We start from the raw sequence: 18783 nt of genomic DNA, 5'->3' as shown, positions 1-18783 counted from the left end.
CAAACAATCAAAGAGGTGCCAATGTGTTCACAGGCGGCCCAATTTTCTTCCCAGTCGATCGACTTTCTCATAGCAAGTCAATGACGCATCAAACTATTCGATCGAACTAGGACGGACGCGGCTGCTTTGAAACCCTAATTTATGTTTGCGGCGGTATGTTACTGTCGTAAATCGATTATGGACGCCCATCTTCGCCAGCCTAATCGGACGACCTAGATTCGATCTCACTCAACGAGTAGGGTGCGGATACGTTTACCGGCACTCCAACTACACCCATGGTTGATCGACTTGCTCACGGCAAGCCAGGAGCGTATAGAATCGTTCACCCAAAGTAGGGTGAACGCGCTGCCTTAGAAACCCTAAGCTGCGTTTGCAGCAACAAGGTACTGTCGCAAATTAATCACGATCGTCCGTCTTTTCCATCCAAAGTAAGTAGCTTATATTCAATTCCAGGCGAACCAAAAGAGGTCAGCGCACCCACTGGCGCCCTGCCTTTTCATAGGGCCGATTGGCCTTCTTGAACTAGCGCGCAGCTCTTCAAATCGTTTAGCCAAAATAGGGTTGGCCGCACGGCCCCTAAACCCTAAAACTACGACAATAAACAACTGCCGCAAATCATCTCGTCCATCCAACTTCGCTAGCCTAGTTGGATGGTGTTGATTTATTTTCAGAAAACCAACAAGGTAACATTGTGACCACCGGCCATCACTCCTCCACAGGGAGCGATCGACCAAGTGGTAGCTCACTCATAAAGCCCTCAAACGATCACCCAAAGGTGGTCGGTCGAGCTGCTGTTTTAAGACGCTCAATCCGTGACTGATTCAATCGAGCTCTACAACTACGATGCATCTAGCACATCGATTATATTCAGCTTCTTGTTTGAAAGCGATGCTTTATTAACATCGACTATAAGCGATGCTATGCAAATATTGATTTCACAAATAACTTATTATTTAACCTAAAAGCACTATGTGCTGATTTTAGCGGCGAGTCTCATGACTCGACCCATTTATTCGAGACATCAAACATGTCACAAACTGCAGGATACTCACTGGGGTATTGGTCTGGCGGTTTACAGCGTGCGGCGTGCAACGCTTCCATAACGAGAAAGTGTCAGGAAGGACGGACGGTTAACAGTAATGAGAGTAGTACGTGAAGGTGTGACTATTCTTCCTTCATAACGGAAACACGGTGATTACCACCTTCCTCACGACTCCACTTCTCCACTGCTTAACTTCCTCCACTTCCTATGAGATCAGGGTGCGTTCAATGACTTATATAAATAGGTTTTCAACCTATTTCAAAAGGAAGAGTGTTATCAACACAAGTATCCAGAAACCATTTTCTGATACAAGTCATAAAACAACCACACCTTCATAGTTCAACATTCTGATCTCAAACACCTTCTTCGCTTCCCTCCCTAAGATCAACCCTTCTCCTTCACCTTGTGACCGAATTGAATCTGGAACGACCATTTTCTTAGTTTAGGCCAGATTCTTAGAGATTGATCTCTCGAATCTAAAAGTACTCCCGTGCAGTGCATTTGTTTAGGGTTTGAATTCTTTTCTCATCAACACACCCAAATTTACCAAAAACAACAGAATCAGTTTTTACCCAAAAACAGAAGTATATAAATTTTCCATTAGAATTGATAAAAGGACCCATAAAATCAATTCCCCACACATCAAATACTTCTATAATAAGAATTGGTGTGAATGGCATTTGATTTCGAGCACCTAGATTTCCCGTACTTTGACATCTATCACAAGATTTGCAAAAAAATATATACATCCTCAAATTGGGTATGCCAATAAAATCCACTTTCAAGTACTTTGAAAGCGGTACGTTTAGAACCAAAATGACCACCACGTGTATAAGTATGACAAAAAGCAAGAATGGATTGAAATTCAGAATTAGGTACGCACCTGAGGATGACTTGATCGGAACCGTATTTCCACAAGTAGGGCTCATCCCACACATACTGCTTGGCTATTTTCTTAATCTTGAGATTTTGAAAATTAGATATTGTACTAGGTACTTGTCTTGTTACCAAGTAGTTCACTATATCCACGTACCAAGGTGTCGAATCTTTGATTGAGAAAAGTTGTTCGTCTGGAAAATGATCTTGTAAGGGAAGTTCTTCTTCGGAAACAACAAGTCTACTAAGGTGATCCGCAACAATATTTTCAACACCTCTTTTATCCTTGATTTCGTAATCAAATTCTTGCAATAGTAGTATCCACCGTATAAGTCTTGGCTTAGCTTCTTTCTTCCTTAATAGGTACCCAAGTGCTGCGTGATCAGAATACACAACCACTTTTGAACCCACCAAATATGATCTTAATTTTTCTAGTGCAAATACTATAGCCAAAAATTATTTCTCAGTGGTAGAATAGTTTATTTGCGCATCGTTTAAGGTCCTAGATGCATAATAAATCACATGAGATAACTTGTATACTCTTTGACCCAAAACGGCTCCAACTGCATAGTCACTTGCATCATACATTAAATCAAATGGAAGACTCCAATCCAGTGACTTGATAATTGGTGAAGTTATCAACAATTCTTTCAATCTATCAAAGGCATCCTTGTACTCCTTGTTGAAATAAAAAATAACCGCTTTTTGCAATAAGTTGCACATCGACAGTGATATTTTGGAGAAATCTCTGATAAACCGCCTGTAAAAACCTTCATGACCAAGAAACGAGCGAATTTCCCTCACCGAAACGGGATATTATAAGTTCTTATTAAGTCTATCTTTGATTTGTCAACTTCGATCCCTCGAGAGGACACAATGTGGCCGAGCACTATTCCATGGTTAACCATAAATTGGCATTTCTCCCAATTAAGAAAAAGGTTAGTGTTTATGCATCTTTTAAGCACAAGTTCAAGATTTTGTAAACAAATATCAAATGAATTTCCATAAACACTAAAATCATCCTTTAATACATCAATGATGCGTTCCACGTAGTCAGAAAATATACTAACCATACCTCTAAAAAGTGGCAGGCACATTGCAAAGACCAAACGACATCCTTCTATTGGAAAACGTACCAAAAGTACAAGTGAAAGTAGTCATCTCTTGATCCTACGATGCAATAACAATCTGATTGTAGCCTGAATAACCGTCCAAAAAGCAATAATGTGAATGTCCCGCTAACCTTTCTAACATCTGATCAATGAAAGGCAAAGGAAAGTGATCCTTTCGGGTTGTTGTATTAAGCTAGTCTATGCACACTCTCCATCCAGTTTGAACTCTTGTAGGAACAAGTTCGTCATCTTGATTTCTAACAACAGTGACACCTAATTTCTTAGGCACCACTTGAACTGGGATAACCCATTTTCTGTCAGAAATTGGGTAAATCACCCCCACACTTAATTAGCAATTTGAGGATCTCTTTCTCCATGACCTCCATTATTAGGGGGTTAAGCCTACGCTGAGCATCACGTACCGGCTTAAAATCATCTTCCACTAGGATTATATGCATGCACATGGATGGACTAATACCTTTGATATCAGCAATTGTCCAACCAATAGCCGTTTTGTGCTCTTTCAGAACCCTAAGTAGACGTTCTTCTTGTATTGAGGTGAGGTTCTTTGAAATAATCACCGGAAGTTCTTGTTTATCACCCAAGTACGCGTACTTTAAGTAATCCGGAAGCGGCTTCGGTTCTAGTTTCGGTGCCTGCACAATAGAAGGTAAAGAAACCTCATTAGTTATGGGTAATGAAATATAAGGAATATTACCCGTTTTTGATTCTTTTGCTAAGTCAACGTCCAGGTTTGGCTGCCCGTGAACGTCCAAATCAATATTATTCCATAACACAACTCCATGTTCATATTCACCGTTCAAATCAAACATTTTTTGCGCTAACGAACCAATAACATCAATAGAGAAAGCAGAGTGAACATCACTAGGATAGCGCATGGTTTCGAAAATATTGAACCGTATGATCTCCTTATCAAATTCCATAATGAGTGCACCACTATCAACATCAATCTTCGCCTTTGCAGTTTTCATAAACGGTCTCCCAAGAAGTAACAAAGTAGATGGACTATTTTCTCCATCCTGCATATCCACAATGTAGAAATCAACCGGAAAGATTAACTGATTCACTTGAACTAACACATCCTCCACGACCCCCATAGGATATATATTGGACTTGTTAGCCGATTGAATAATAATCCTTGTCTCTTTTAACAGACCGAGATTCAAAGAATCATAGACATCGACTGGCATAACACTTATGTATGCTCCCAAATCAAGTAAAGCACACTCAAATCGTCGGTTACCAATGGTAACGGGAAATGTGAAACCGCCAGGATCTTCGCACTTTGCAGGAATCTTCTTTAGTAACATAGTTGTAGCACTTTCGCGCACCTGAGTAATCTCATTAGCAATCAACTTATCCTTCCGTGTACACAAATCCTTCAAAACCTTGGCATACCTAGGTATGGTTCTGATGGCCTCAATAAATGGAATATTGATTTGTATCTTGTTGAAAATATCCATAAGCTCCTTATCTTTAGCTTGCTTCTTGGATTTGGCAAAACGACTAGGAAAAGGAGGTGGTATAGTAAAATTGGGTACCGTGTCCTTAGGTTGGTCGTTTGGGGTTGGATTTTCCTTAGGTACGGTTTCCGACTCTACTTCCTTCTCAATATTGTCACTAGGTACATGTACTGTTCCTGTATCCATGTTACAATCTTCTACTTGCCTTCCACTTCTTAAGGTTACTGCCTTGACGTGCTCTCTTGGATTCATAAACGGTTGAGATGGGAATTGTGTTGATGCTTGTTGTTAGAGCATTGCTCGGTCGAACTCGCATGCGTTGCTATCTCAAGCATGTTTGTCAATATTAGTGATCTAAACTATATGTCTTGATTTCTAGTATACTTATGACTAAGTCTCGGTCTAGGATAGTTAGGAATAGTTGAGCTCCAGACTCCATGACGATTATCTTGCAAAGACGATGAACTACTCAATGAACCAATGGAACTTCATCCGACCAAAAGGTATGTGGAGACTTGAACTCATCTTGTCACTCAAAAGTCTATCTACTCTATCTCATACTCTTGAGACAAAAGTCGTATAAGTATGATAGTTTTCATACATAGACATTTGCTATTTCGAGCCGAGTTTACTCGCCTATCTTTTTCTCGAAATACATGTTGGTAAGCTTTTGCTTTAACCATCTTCATCTTTACCCGTGATAAAATTCATGATAACGTTTCAATCTTGAAAATAGCTTTGATGACGATAGTCGATTCTTTAAGTCTAACGACTGTTATAACATTATAGAAGAATATTTCAACGATTGAAATGTAGAGTTGAGAATATGTAACCACCTATGGATGTAAGCATATAGTGTGTTCGCACATTAGCGTATAAATCCATGTGCCGGAAACCAAGTGCGTGCATATGTGTGCATGCGGTATTGGTGAAGGAGACAGGTTGGATACGCGTACCCGTACGTGTACTGGCGGAAATTCACGTCCGTGAAATTCTGCTGAGTTTGAACTTTACGAACTCAAAAACCAGTCACCTTAGGTACGCGTACTGGCGGAACTTTTTCACCCGAAATAGTCTGCTGAGTTTGGAAACTAAAACCAACTCAAAATCTTGTAGCCAAGGTACGCATACCCGTACGCGTACCCAAGCTAGTTATTTCTCAAATCGGTAGTTCATGGACTTAAAACAACAAATTATAAGGAATGCAATCTTTGCAAACCGTGGGTATATTGGTCATGAATTGATTCAAATGAATCAAACCGATTTTGTTTCAATTGTGTCTATGTATAAAGACCTAAGAAATTGAACAACTCTTGAACTAGTTCTTATGAGTCATTTGAACTAGTTATGAGAAAGATGAATACGGTTAATACGATAGAACTCATATGGCTAACCATTGTTCAACCATTTGTGAATCAACCAATGTACACGTTTAGGTACGGTTACTCAAACCTAAATGAATACATTTCATTTATGTGTGACAAGTTAAGTTTCGATCTAACGGTTGAAAGATAATAGCTTGGATAAATCAGGTTTTTCATCTAACGATGATTATTGAATGCTTTGTTACCAAGGTAACTTAGATTGCAAACCCTGATTTGAAAACTATATAAGGAGATGTCTAGTAACTATGCAAAACTAATCCCTACACCTCCTGTGTGATACTAGTTGGTTTGCTAGAGTCGATTCTCCTTTAATCGTAAGCTTCTTCTCGAGAGTCGATTAAGGACTGAAAGACTTCATTGGGATTGTGAAGCCAGGCGAAACTACTTCTCTTGTAGTTGAGCGATCTGATCTTGCCGTTTTCTATCGTACGAGTTCAATTGAATAATTAACTTGAGATTATATCTCCGATAGGGAAAGATAAAAAGAAATCACAAACATCTTCGTTTCATCGTTTGTGATTCCAGAATATCTAGTTTCGCTACCATACGATTTAGATTATTGTGAGGTGATTGATAATACTAGGTTGTTCTTCGGGAATATAAGTCCGGTTTATAAATTGGTTCTTGTTCACCTTGATTTTTTATCAAAAGACAGAACAAAACTTTTAGGTTTATCTGTGGGAGACAGATTTATCTATCCTTGTAGACTTTTATGTGTGATACAGATTTGTTTACTAAAGTCTTCGACTTTGGGTCGTAGCAACTCTTGGTTGTGGGTGAGATCAGCTAAGGGAATCAAGTGCGTAGTATCCTGCTGGGATCAGAGATGTAAGGAGCGCAACTGCACCTTGAATCAGTGTGAGATTGATTAGGGTTCAACTACAGTCTAGACCGAAGTTGGTTTGTAGTAGGCTAGTGTTTGTAGCGGATTAATATAGTATGGTGTTCAATCTGGACTAGGTCCCGGGGTTTTTCTGCATTTGCGGTTTCCTCGTTAACAAAATTTTTGGTGTCTGTGTTATTTCTATTTTTCATTATATTTTGTTATATAATTGAAATATCACAGGTTGTGCGTTTGTATCGATCAATTGTGAAATCCAACCTTTGGTTGTTGATTGGAAATTGATTGATCCTTGGATATTGGTCTTTGGTACCATCCAAGTTTATTATCCTTGTATTTTTTAAAGACTCACAGATATTTATTTGCTTGGGTAAAATCAAATGAAGAGAGAGATATTAACTCCTCGATATACCTTTCTCTAGATTGAGTCTGACTGTCTAGTTGATTCTCTAGAAAGCATATTGGAGTTAGTCCATACAAATTGCTAATCGAAATATTGGGTGAGGTTGATGGACCCCCGCATTTTCAATTGGTATCAGAGCAGGCAAATACCTTAAAACTTTATAAGTTTGTGTTTGTCCGATCCTCAAAATTCTATCCCTATGGGAAATCTTTTTGGGAGACTTTCTCATGGCATCTATAACGCACACCAGATCTCCTTATAGATTGTTCAGAGATTATTTATTAGACCTACGGTCCCTCATAATAATCACATTCCATCTAGTATGTTGGAAAATCTAGATGTGAGGAAACAATCTAAGGAAAAAATTAAAAGAAAACATAATCAACGTTCAAAGGTATGGGCTCTCACAAGAATTACTCTTAATCTCTTAGAGGAATACTACCATAAAGTATAAATGGACAAGGATCTATTTAGGGCGTTTGAAAATGTTTTGAAATTCTTAGAAAATCTAAATTCCCTGGAAAATTTGAATTACTCTGATAAAAGTCCTGTGCCTGTCAAATCTTTTGATTATGCACAAACTGTTCCCAACACCAATTCATGTGAAGTCAATAAGAGTTCGTATGTAATTGGCAAAGGAACCATTTATCAGAAAAGGCCAATTCCTGGTCATAAGAAAAGGATCCCAAATGATTCTAAGTATTATCAATATACTTCTGATTCTGGCTAAAAATATCACCCGAAAAACTCGCATGAGAAATTCTCTGCAGTTTCCAAACACCTGATTTGAGGTTTGGTTGCACCCCATTTGTACATAACTTGAGATGGGGCAAGTAACGGGTTGATTTTGATTTAGTTCCTTTTTTTATAAGAAGCTTTTCAGTAGGTACTTTCCTTAATAATGTATGTACTTTCAAAAACCTACTTACCTTTAGTGGGTCGCGGTTCGTGTACGGGTCCAAGCCCATGAGTGGGTATAAAATAAGTTTGAAGTACGCGTACTCATCTTCCTCCCCAAACAGTCCGCGTACGTGAACTATTCTAGGGTTCATGTTTTCTCTCTATTAAAGCTTGTTGAAGAACAATTATTAAGACATTCTTCAAGATAAAAAGTCAAGTAAGTAATTGAAAAAGCGGGGGTCTAACAACACCACCCAATATTTCACTTAGCAATCTGTATGGACAAACTCGAATATACTTTTAAGAGAATCAACAAGACTCAATCAATTAAAAGTATAACAACGAGTTTATATCTCTCTCTTGATTTGATTTACTCAAGCAGGAACTGCGAGTTCTAATCAAATACAAGGAACATCTCGGATGGTACCAAAGACCAATATCCGAGGATCAATCAATGACAATCAACAACCAATATTCTAATTGATGATCTAACGCACAACCTGTATTATTTAAATTATAAATATAAAACAATATAACGCGGAAACTGAAATAACACAGACACCACAAATTTTGTTAACGAGGAAACCGCAAATGCAGAAAAACCCCGGGACCTAGTCCAGATTGAACACACACTGTATTAAGACGCTACAGACACTAGCCTACTCCAAGCTAACTTCGTACTGGACTGTAGTTGAACCCCAATCAGTCTGCCACTTATCCAAGGTACAGTTGTACTCCCTGCGCCTCTGATCCCAGCAGGATACTGCGCACTTGATTCCCTTAGCTGATCTCACCCACAACTAAGAGTTTCTACGACCCAAATTCGAAGACTTGATGACAAACAAATCTGTCTCAGACAGACAAGTCTATCGAAGGATTAATCTGTCTCCCACAGATAAACCCTAAAAGGTTTTGTTCTGTCTTTTGTTAGCAATCAGGGTGAACAGAAACCAATTGATAATCCGGTCTTATATTCCCGAAGAACATCCAAGAGTTATCAATCACCTCACAACAATCTTAATCGTATGGTAGCGAAACAAGATGTTACAGAATCACAAACTATGAGACGAAGATGTTTGTGATTACTTTTTATATCTTACCTATCGGAGATATCAATCTCAAGCCAATCAATATGATTGTACTCGTACAATAGAAAATGTAAGATCATATCACACAACTACGATAAAGTAGTATCGGTCTGGCTTCACAATCCCAATGAAGTCTTTAAGTCGTTAACCTGGTTTTAGAAGAAGAAAATCAAAGGTTAAAGGAGAACCGACTCTAGCACGCAGACTAGTATCACACGTAAGGTGTGGGGATTAGTTTTGCATTGATGCTAGATGTCCCCTTATACAGTCTTTCAAATCAGGGTTTGCCATTAAGTTACCTTGGTAACAAAGCAATCAATATCCACCGTGAGATGAAAAACTTATTTAGATTCAAGCTAATATTTCTCAACTGTTAGATCGAAAACTTAGCTTGTTACACACAATTGAAATGCACGCTTCTAGGTTTGTTAACCGTACCCAAACGTATGCACTTGTTGGTTCAATAATAGTTAACCAAAAGGTTATCCATATGAGCATTTCATATCAACCATGTTCTTCTTTGCTATAACTAGTTCACATGACTCAAATGAACTAGTTAGAGAGTTGTTCAATTGCAAGGAATTCTTATGTAACTATACAAGACACAATTGAAGCAAAGATGATTTGATTCACTCGAATCGGTTCATGAACTTTTATAGCCACGGTTTGCAAACTGCATTCCTTAGTCTTTTTAAGTTTAAGTTCAGAAATCATCTTCAGATATATAACCTTCTTAAGTTCGCAGACTTGATTCGCGGACTTAAGTTAGCGGACAGAGTTTACAAACTCCAGCAGAAATTCTCGGGATGAGAACTTCTTCGGTTCGCGGACTTAGCTTCACGCACTAGTTTGTCAACTCCAGCAGAAATTCTCGGGTTTGAGAACTTCGCCAGTTCGCGGACTGAGTTCGCGGACTTGGCTCACGCCATTCCTCCGATTCTCTTGATCAACAAAGTTCGCAAACTTTGGTTCAAGGAATAGGACTTATACATAAATGTGTTTCCACAATAATGCTTGTGTCCACATTGGTTATGTAATCTAAACTCTCATTCCAATCATTGAAACATTCTTCGTCAAAGGAATTTTCAAAGTGATTGAAACATATCATGACTTTCGTCACTGGGTAAAGATAAACTTGGTCGAAGTGAAAAGCTTACCAACACATATTTCGAGATACAGATAGGCGAGGTATACTCGGCTCGAAATACCAACTGTGTATAATCAAAGTCTATATATAGCATACGACTTTTTGTCTCAAGAAGTAGGAAATAAAATAGATAGACTTTAAAGTGATAGATAAGTTCAAGTCTTCACATACCTTTTTGTCGAGAAGTTTCATCGGTTCCTTGAGTAGTTCTTCTTCTCGTATGATGAATCGCCATGAAGTCCTTGAGCTCAACTACACTTTCTATCCTAGTCCGAGACTTAGCTATAGTAGACTATAAATCAAGACTTATAGTTTTGATCACTAACATTGACAAACATGCTTGAGATAGCAACGCATGCGAGTTCGACCGAGCAATGCTCTAACAATCTCCCCCTTTGTCAATTTTAGTGACAAAACTATCAATACATATGGAATACAAAAAAGATAATGAAACTTTAGTAGATCCTATTCCACATGTCTAATCTTCAACGTTCCTCGAAATCTTCGTCATTTCCAAGTACTCCAATGATCCCAAAGGTTGTAAGTTTAGCATCACCGTTGTTGAAGATCCGTAGCTATAACAATGAGAAAACATAATTCTCGATCATTGTTATACAGTGCCATAGTATTATTACATAGTGTCAAAGTTCAATTGTCACAATTTCAACAATAATACTACGGTGATATGTATCACTCCCCCTTAGTCAATACTCCATCTCACATGGAAACCACTCCCCCTTACACAATGATCTGAAAACCATATGTATTTGTAGTGTGAACTACATATTAATTCTCCCCCTTTTTGTCAATAAAATTGGCAAAGGTACAAGAACGGGATCATAATGAAATTTCCGTAAGAGACATTTCATGACTAAAAGAAAGAATGCATACCAACTAATTTAGATGCAATCATAAAGCCGAAGCTAAATGCATTCATCAAGGAGTTTAAAGATACAAGATAACCCCTCTAAAATTCTATATCCGCACACCCGTCAAGATATGACCATTAAGAAAAAGTTCAAAAGAACTCTCCCCCATTTGATGTCATTCCCGAGAGAACAACAACGAGCGACCTTAATTTCAAAAGAAAAGAAGGATTTTTATTGGACACTAAAACCATAAGAATGATTTTTATATCCAAAAACTCAATCAAATTAATCACAAGTAAACCCATGATTAATTTAATCAGAATACGCAACCAAATTAAACACAAAAAGTGATCAATTTAATTGATTATGCTCAACAATAAGTAAACTTACGGAGCTACGACTAATTTTAACGATAAGGAATGATTACCTTATACGTTCATATACTCAACACAAGAAAAACTTATGGAGTAATAACTAAATAACCAAACAAGATGATTAATTTAGTTCATAATGATCGACATATAGTACCTTACGAAGCAACAACAAAGCCAATCAAAAATAATCAACTTGGTTGTTTAGTGCTCAACATAAGATACATTACGGAGCCTCACAGTATTACATAAACTATGGATCAGTAAAGATCAATACTGTGGAATACACAAGGATTAATTCTATCTTCCATCACTATTCGCATAACGACATTCAATAGATATAATCCTTGCAAACAAAAGATTTTAACCTATCTTCCGTCAAAGATTGAAAATATAGGCTTAACTTTTGTAATTGTCAAAAGTCCATTCATTCTTTAACCAATACATGAATATCGATCACAAATGAACTTTACTTTTGACCAGGTATGGGACAACCATAGTTCACGGACATAAACACCAATATCCCATAACAAGTTGCAATATAACAAATCATAAAGATTAAATACTGCAAAAACATCATCCTCCAAATATTTTTAGAATTTTTTTAAACCAAAAACCCTAAAAAGAACAAGAAGATGAAAAATAATAATAGTTATGTGTAGTCACAATCATTGCTATTCAAGCACTAGTTATTCTTCCAATTAAACCAAAAAAAAGACATACTAGGCAACAATGTCTTTGAGAAATTCTTTATCATTCCCGAACTCCTTGTCGTCAACAACCATTGGTACATAAGGTTCGTGAAGATAGGAGTTAATATCAACAAACCTCCTTGGTTGGTGATGTCGAACCAGGGCTTTCTGAATTTCCAAAGATCTTAAAACGCAAGCCTTAATATCATTAATCTCCTTTCTTACTTCCTTCAACTCATCAAGAAAATTGGAAAACTTCTGAGAGTTAGAAGGGACAACCCTTGGCTTTCATGTATTCTTCCTTTTTCTTTTCAAGGACGGATTTAGTGGAGATATATTTTTTTCCTTGATTGATGGCTTAACAATCATGTTGACATCCTTTCCATCCAAAGACATGATGCTTAAGGGAACAGTTATAAACAACTGATTTTTGTGAGTGGAATTCACAATCTCAACAAGCAGTCTTAAGATATAAAGGATATCAGAGAGGAAAAAGGAATGTAGGGTTCGCAACCTTTAAACAGGTTCGTGGACGTCCAACTCTAAACCCTATAAAGAGTAGAATTATCGATAATAACCCTTCCTTTTATTTGATAGACATAAAAAAAAACCATCCAAAAAAAAATCCTAAATCTTGTGCGTTCACAACCTTGTCTCTTTTGATCAGGCACATGAGACAAGATTTCCCAAACAACACAATTAATTTGTGTTGTGGTGAACAACAATTTGTCCACCATTTTCCTCTTGAGAGGAATCCTCTGACCTCTGTCTATAAAAACGATTTGACCATGCTTTCTTCTCTAATGATCTTGGTTTGTCTGTGGAAACTAACTTCTTAGAAGAAGATAAAATCCTACATACCTCAGCGGTCTTCTGAGCAAGTTTAAGCTTCCTTGCTAATCGATTTGCTCTTCGTTGAAGTATGTTAGCATGCCTCACTTGATGTTTGTACTTGTAACATCTTGATAGTTCATGACCCTTCTGAGAACAAAACGAGCACGTCAATCTTGAATAATATTCAGGCATCTGTGGTGTGACTGCAGCTAGACACAAGGTAGATACTGAAACATTACAAACAAAGTTTCCAAAAGATGGGTCAATTGATTCTTCCATCTTGATTGGGTTCTCTTCTTCACCGAAACCATCAAGGTTGATATATGTATTGCTACAATTATCAAAATCAATGTTTTCACATAGAAGACCGACACTTGATTTCATTTCTTCATCAGAATCATAGATTTCAGACATCTCATCAAGTGTTACAGCAAGACCTTTGTTCCCATTATATTTTCTACGATTTGGGCACTCGTTTGCAAAATGACCAAAACCTTTACACTTAAAGCATTGTGGCATATCTTCGTCATCAGCCTCGTCAGCATCCCTATTTTTAGGAGGAACATGATTGTGAGGTTTATCTGATGACCTGGGTTTGTATCTTGAAAACCGTTTACTTCTCTTCAATAGAAGATCCCTAAAATTTATTGTGATCAAGGAGACTCATTTGTCAAGATCTTCATCTGAAAAATCACTCTCGGACTGATCATCCTCAGAGACATAAACAATTTTACTCTTATCAAGTAATTTAGTGTTCTTTTGTGCTTTAAAGGCAACATCCTTTCCAATTTTGGATGTATGCTCATGGTCAAAGATCTTTAGCTTTCCAACCAATGTATTTCTGGAAAGATTATCAAGGTTATTTCCCTCAACGATGTCATGCTTCTTAGACTCGTATCTAGATGGCAGCGATCTGATAATTTTCATCACAATGTCCTTTTCAGGAACAGTCTTACCCAATGCAAAAGATGCATTAACAATTTCAGACACTTTGTGATTAAACTCATCAAATGTATCTTCATCTTCCATACGAAGGTTCTCCCAATCGGAATTAAGGTTTTGAAGCCTAGCTTCCTTTTCACTGGAGTTACCTTCGAATATGGTTTCTAAGATATCCCAAGCATCTTTAGACCTAGTGAAATTAGACACATGATGCTGAAGATTTGGGGTAATGGCATGTATGATGGCATTCAAACCGTCGGAGTTTTGCTTTGCAGCAAGTATCTTGGCAGGACTGTATTCACCAATATTCTTGGGAACGTTTACATCTTTAAATGCCACAACGGGAGCATCATATCCATTAACAACATATACCCATGATTGAAAATCACGTGCTTGAAGAAAAGCTCGCATAGCAATTTTCCACCATAAGTAATTAGAGTCATCGAAGACTAGTGGTACGTTAATAGAGATAGCACCTCTGTCCATAGAGTCTGATCGCTACAAACACATACTTGTAAGGTCTTAAACGCGTTTGCCTGCAATGATACCAATTGAAAAAGCGGGGGTCTAACAACACCACCCAATATTTCACTTAGCAATCTGTATGGACAAACTCGAATATACTTTTAAGAGAATCAACAAGATTCAATCAATTAAAAAGTATATCAACGAGTTTATATCTCTCTCTTGATTTGATTTACTCAAGCAGGAACTGCGAGTCCTAATTAAATACAAGGAATAGCTCGGATGGTACCAAAGACCAATATCCGAGGATCAATCAATGACAATCAACAACCAAAGGTTGGATTACTCTAATTGATGATCTAACTCACAACTTGTATTATTTCAATTATAAAGATAAAACAATATAATGCGGAAACTGAAATAATACAGACACCAGAAATTTTGTTAACGAGGAAATCGCAAATGCAGAAAAACCCTGGGACCTAGTCCAGATTGAACACACACTGTATTAAGCCGCTACAGAGACTAGCCTACTCCAAGCTAACTTCGGACTGGACTGTAGTTGAACCCCAATCAGTCTCCCACTGATCCAAGGTACATTTGTACTCCATGCGCCTCTGATTCCAGCAGGATACTGCGCACTTGATTCCCTTAGGTGATCTCACCCACAACTAAGAGTTGCTACGACCCAAAGTCGAAGACTTGATGACGAACAAATCTGTCTTACATAGACAAGTCTATCGAAGGATTAATCTGCCTCCCACAGATAAACCCTAAAAGGTTTTGTTCCGTCTTTTGATAGTAATCAAGGTGAACAGGAACCAATTGATAATCCGGTCTTATATTCTCGAAGAACAGCCTAGAGTTATCAATTACCTCACAACAATCTCAATCGTATGGTATCGAAACAAGATGTTGTGGAATCACAAACGATGAGACGAAGATGTTTGTGATTACATTTTATATCTTGCATATCGGAGATATCAATCTCAAGCCGATCAATATGATTGTACTCGTACGATAGAAGATGCAAGACCATATTACACAACTACGATAAAGTAGTATCGGTCTGGCTTCACAATCCCAATGAATTCTTTAAGTCGTTAACCTGGTTTTAGAAGAAGAAAACCAAAGGTTAAAGGAGAACCGACTCTAGCACGCAAACTAGTATCACACGTAAGGTGTGGGGATTAGTTTTGCATTGATGCTAGATGTCCCCTTATATAGTCTTTCAAATCAGGGTTTTCCATTAAGTTACCTCGGTGACAAAGCAATCAATATCCACCGTTAGATGAAAACCTAATTTAGATTCAAGCTAATATTTCTCAACCGTTAGATCGAAAACTTAGCTTGTTACACACAATTGAAATGCACGCTTCTAGGTTTGTTAACCGTACCCAAACGTATGCACTTGTTGGTTCAATAATAGTTAACCAAAAGAATTAGCCATATGAGCATTTCATATCAACCATGTTCTTCTTCACCATAACTAGTTCACATGACTCAAATGAACTAGTTAGAGAGTTGTTCAATTGCAAGGAATTCTTATGTAACTACACAAGACACGATTGAAGCAAAGATGATTTGATTCACTCGAATCGGTCATGAACTTTTATAGCCACGGTTTGCCAACTGCATTCCTTATTCTTTTTAAGTTTAAGTTCAGAAATCATCTTCAGATATATAACCTTCTTAAGTTCGCAGACTTGGTTCGCGGACTTAAGTTACCGGGAAAAGTTTACAAACTCCAGCAGAAATTCTCGGGATGAGAACTTCGCCGGTTCGCGGACTGGTTTCGCAGACTTAGATTCACGCACTAGTTTGTCAACTCTAGCAGAAATTCTCGGGTTTGAGAACTTCGGCAGTTCGCGGACTGAGTTCGCAGACTTGGCTCACGCCATTCTTCCGGTTCTCTTGATCGACAAAGTTCGCAAACTTTGGTTCAAGGAATAGGACTTATACATAAATGTGTTTCCACAACAATGCTTATGTCCACATTGGTTATGTAATCTAAAATCTCATTCCAATTATCGAAACATTCTTCGTCAAAACAATTTTCAAAGTGATTGAAACATTTCATGACTTTCGTCACTAGGTAAAGATAAACTTGGTCGAAGCGAAAAGCTTACCAACACATATTTCGAGATATAGATAGGCGAGGCATACTCGGCTCGAAATACCAACTGTGTATAATCAAAGTCTATATATAGCATACGACTTTTTGTCTCAAGAAGTAGAAGATAGAATAGATAGACTTTTGAGTGATAGATAAGTTCAAGTCTTCACATACCTTTTTGTCGAGAAGTTCCACCGGTTCCTTGATTAGTTGTTCTTCTTGTATGATGAATCTCTATGAAGTCCTTGAGATCAACTACACTTTCTATCCTAGTCCTAGACTTAGCTATAGTAGAATAGAAATCAAGACTTATAGTTTTGATCACTAACATTGACAAACATGCTTGAGATAGCAACACATGCGAGTTCGACCGAGCAATGCTCTAACAGTAATTTCTTACCCACTCCCTTGTTTTCTCCTAGAATCATGAAGAGTGTTAAGGGTTCAAAAGGTTTTTCAAATAGCCAAAAAATTTCATCCTCTTCCATGGATCTTCCTATTGAACAAAATTCTATTAGGATTAGATTTGTGGATGAATCTTGTAGCAAAGTATTTGAAAAGATTTCTTCTACTGGGTTTATTTTAGATAAGAAATTGGATGATGCAAGTGGGTATAAGGAGGATTTATCTTGTTTTAAAAAATTCAAGCTTGGAAAGATCTTTGATGGCCTTGGTGAAGGTTTTGATACTCTTACTAGAATTTTCTATGCCAACATTTATGATTTTGTTCGTGAATACATGGAATTTAAAACCATGGTCAATAGAAGAAGGATTCCAGTTAATAGAGAATTTATTTCAAAAATTACCGAAATTCCTTTGGGTGATTTTCGCCTCTCTAGACCAAGCGATGAACGACCTTCACAAGAAGCCATTTCAAAGGAGCTTTGCGGAAAAAGTGTTGTGTGGAATAAAGGAAAATTTCCCACTAGTCAACTAAATTTTCCATTGAAAGCTTTTGGAAAACTGGGGATTTCTAACCTTTGTCCTTCAACAATTGAAAATTCTCGTTGGAGCCGTGAGTTTGCAGAATTGGTCTATTACCTTGAGAAGGAAATCATTAATCTCGAATTTGTGGATTCATTATTTGTCAAATGTTGGATATGACTTTCGTCGACAAGAAGTTAGGCTACCCTTGCTTGATTGAGCACATTTGACGCAATTTATCCATTGAGCCCATTGGGAATTCCATCGGAACTCCCAAGCTTGTTCGGCCATGTACTTTTGGTCGAATGAGGGAATATGATTGCAAAAGGAAAAGGTGTGACACAATTGATGACTCGAGTGATTCTTCTTCGAAGCTTCTTCACCAAATTTACAAAGGTGTTTGTAAGTTGAATACCAAAGTAAATTGTGTCCAAGAACAACTACTTGTGATTGCCACCAAGTATCCCGAGATTAAAGAAGACATGGACAAGGTTTGTTCCACCTTCATGGACTCCGAAGATGAAAATGATGAGTAATTTTTCTCTTGTGCTTCTTGGTGTTAAAGTTCTCTCGTCTTTCTAGAAAACTTCTTATTTTTTCTGTTTTATTTAAGAAGGATTACTAGAGTTTGGAATAGCCATTATTGTGAGTACACATAGCTATGTCCATCGTTTTTCATCTTTATCTTTTAGGTTTATTTATTTAAATTCTACAAAATTGTTTGGAAGATGATTTTTTTTTGCAGTATTAATCTTTATGGTTTTATATATTGCAATATGTTATGGGATATGTGTGTTTGTGTTAGTGAACTACTATTGTCCCATATGATATCAAAAGTTATCTCTTTTATATTTCGATATGCGAGTATTGATACAAGATCGATGAACTTTTGACAAACAAAAGTTAAGCCTATTATGTCAATTATTGATGGAAGATAGGTTAAAATCTTTTGTTTACAAGGATTATGTCTATTGTATGTCATTGTGCAAATAGTGATGGAAAATAGAATGAATCCTTGTATATGCCGCAGTATTGATCATTCTCTGATCCATATTTTATGTGCATACTGCAATGCTCCATAAGTTTTTCTTGTGTTGAGCATAAGAAGATTGAGTTAATCATTCTTTTATGGTGAACTTAGTCGTAGCTCCGTAAGCTCTCTTATGTCGAGCATTTCCAACTAGATTAATCATAAATTCGTTTGTGGTTATTTTGGTTGTGTATTCCGATTAAATTAATCATGGGTTCTCTTGTGGTTAGTTTAATTGAGAATTTTGGATATAGAAAATCAT

The sequence above is a fragment of the Papaver somniferum genome, chromosome 1, assembly GCF_003573695.1.
Source record: "Papaver somniferum cultivar HN1 chromosome 1, ASM357369v1, whole genome shotgun sequence".
In the NCBI taxonomy this organism is placed as follows: Eukaryota; Viridiplantae; Streptophyta; class Magnoliopsida; order Ranunculales; family Papaveraceae; genus Papaver; species Papaver somniferum.
This window is presented reverse-complemented; position numbering follows the sequence as displayed.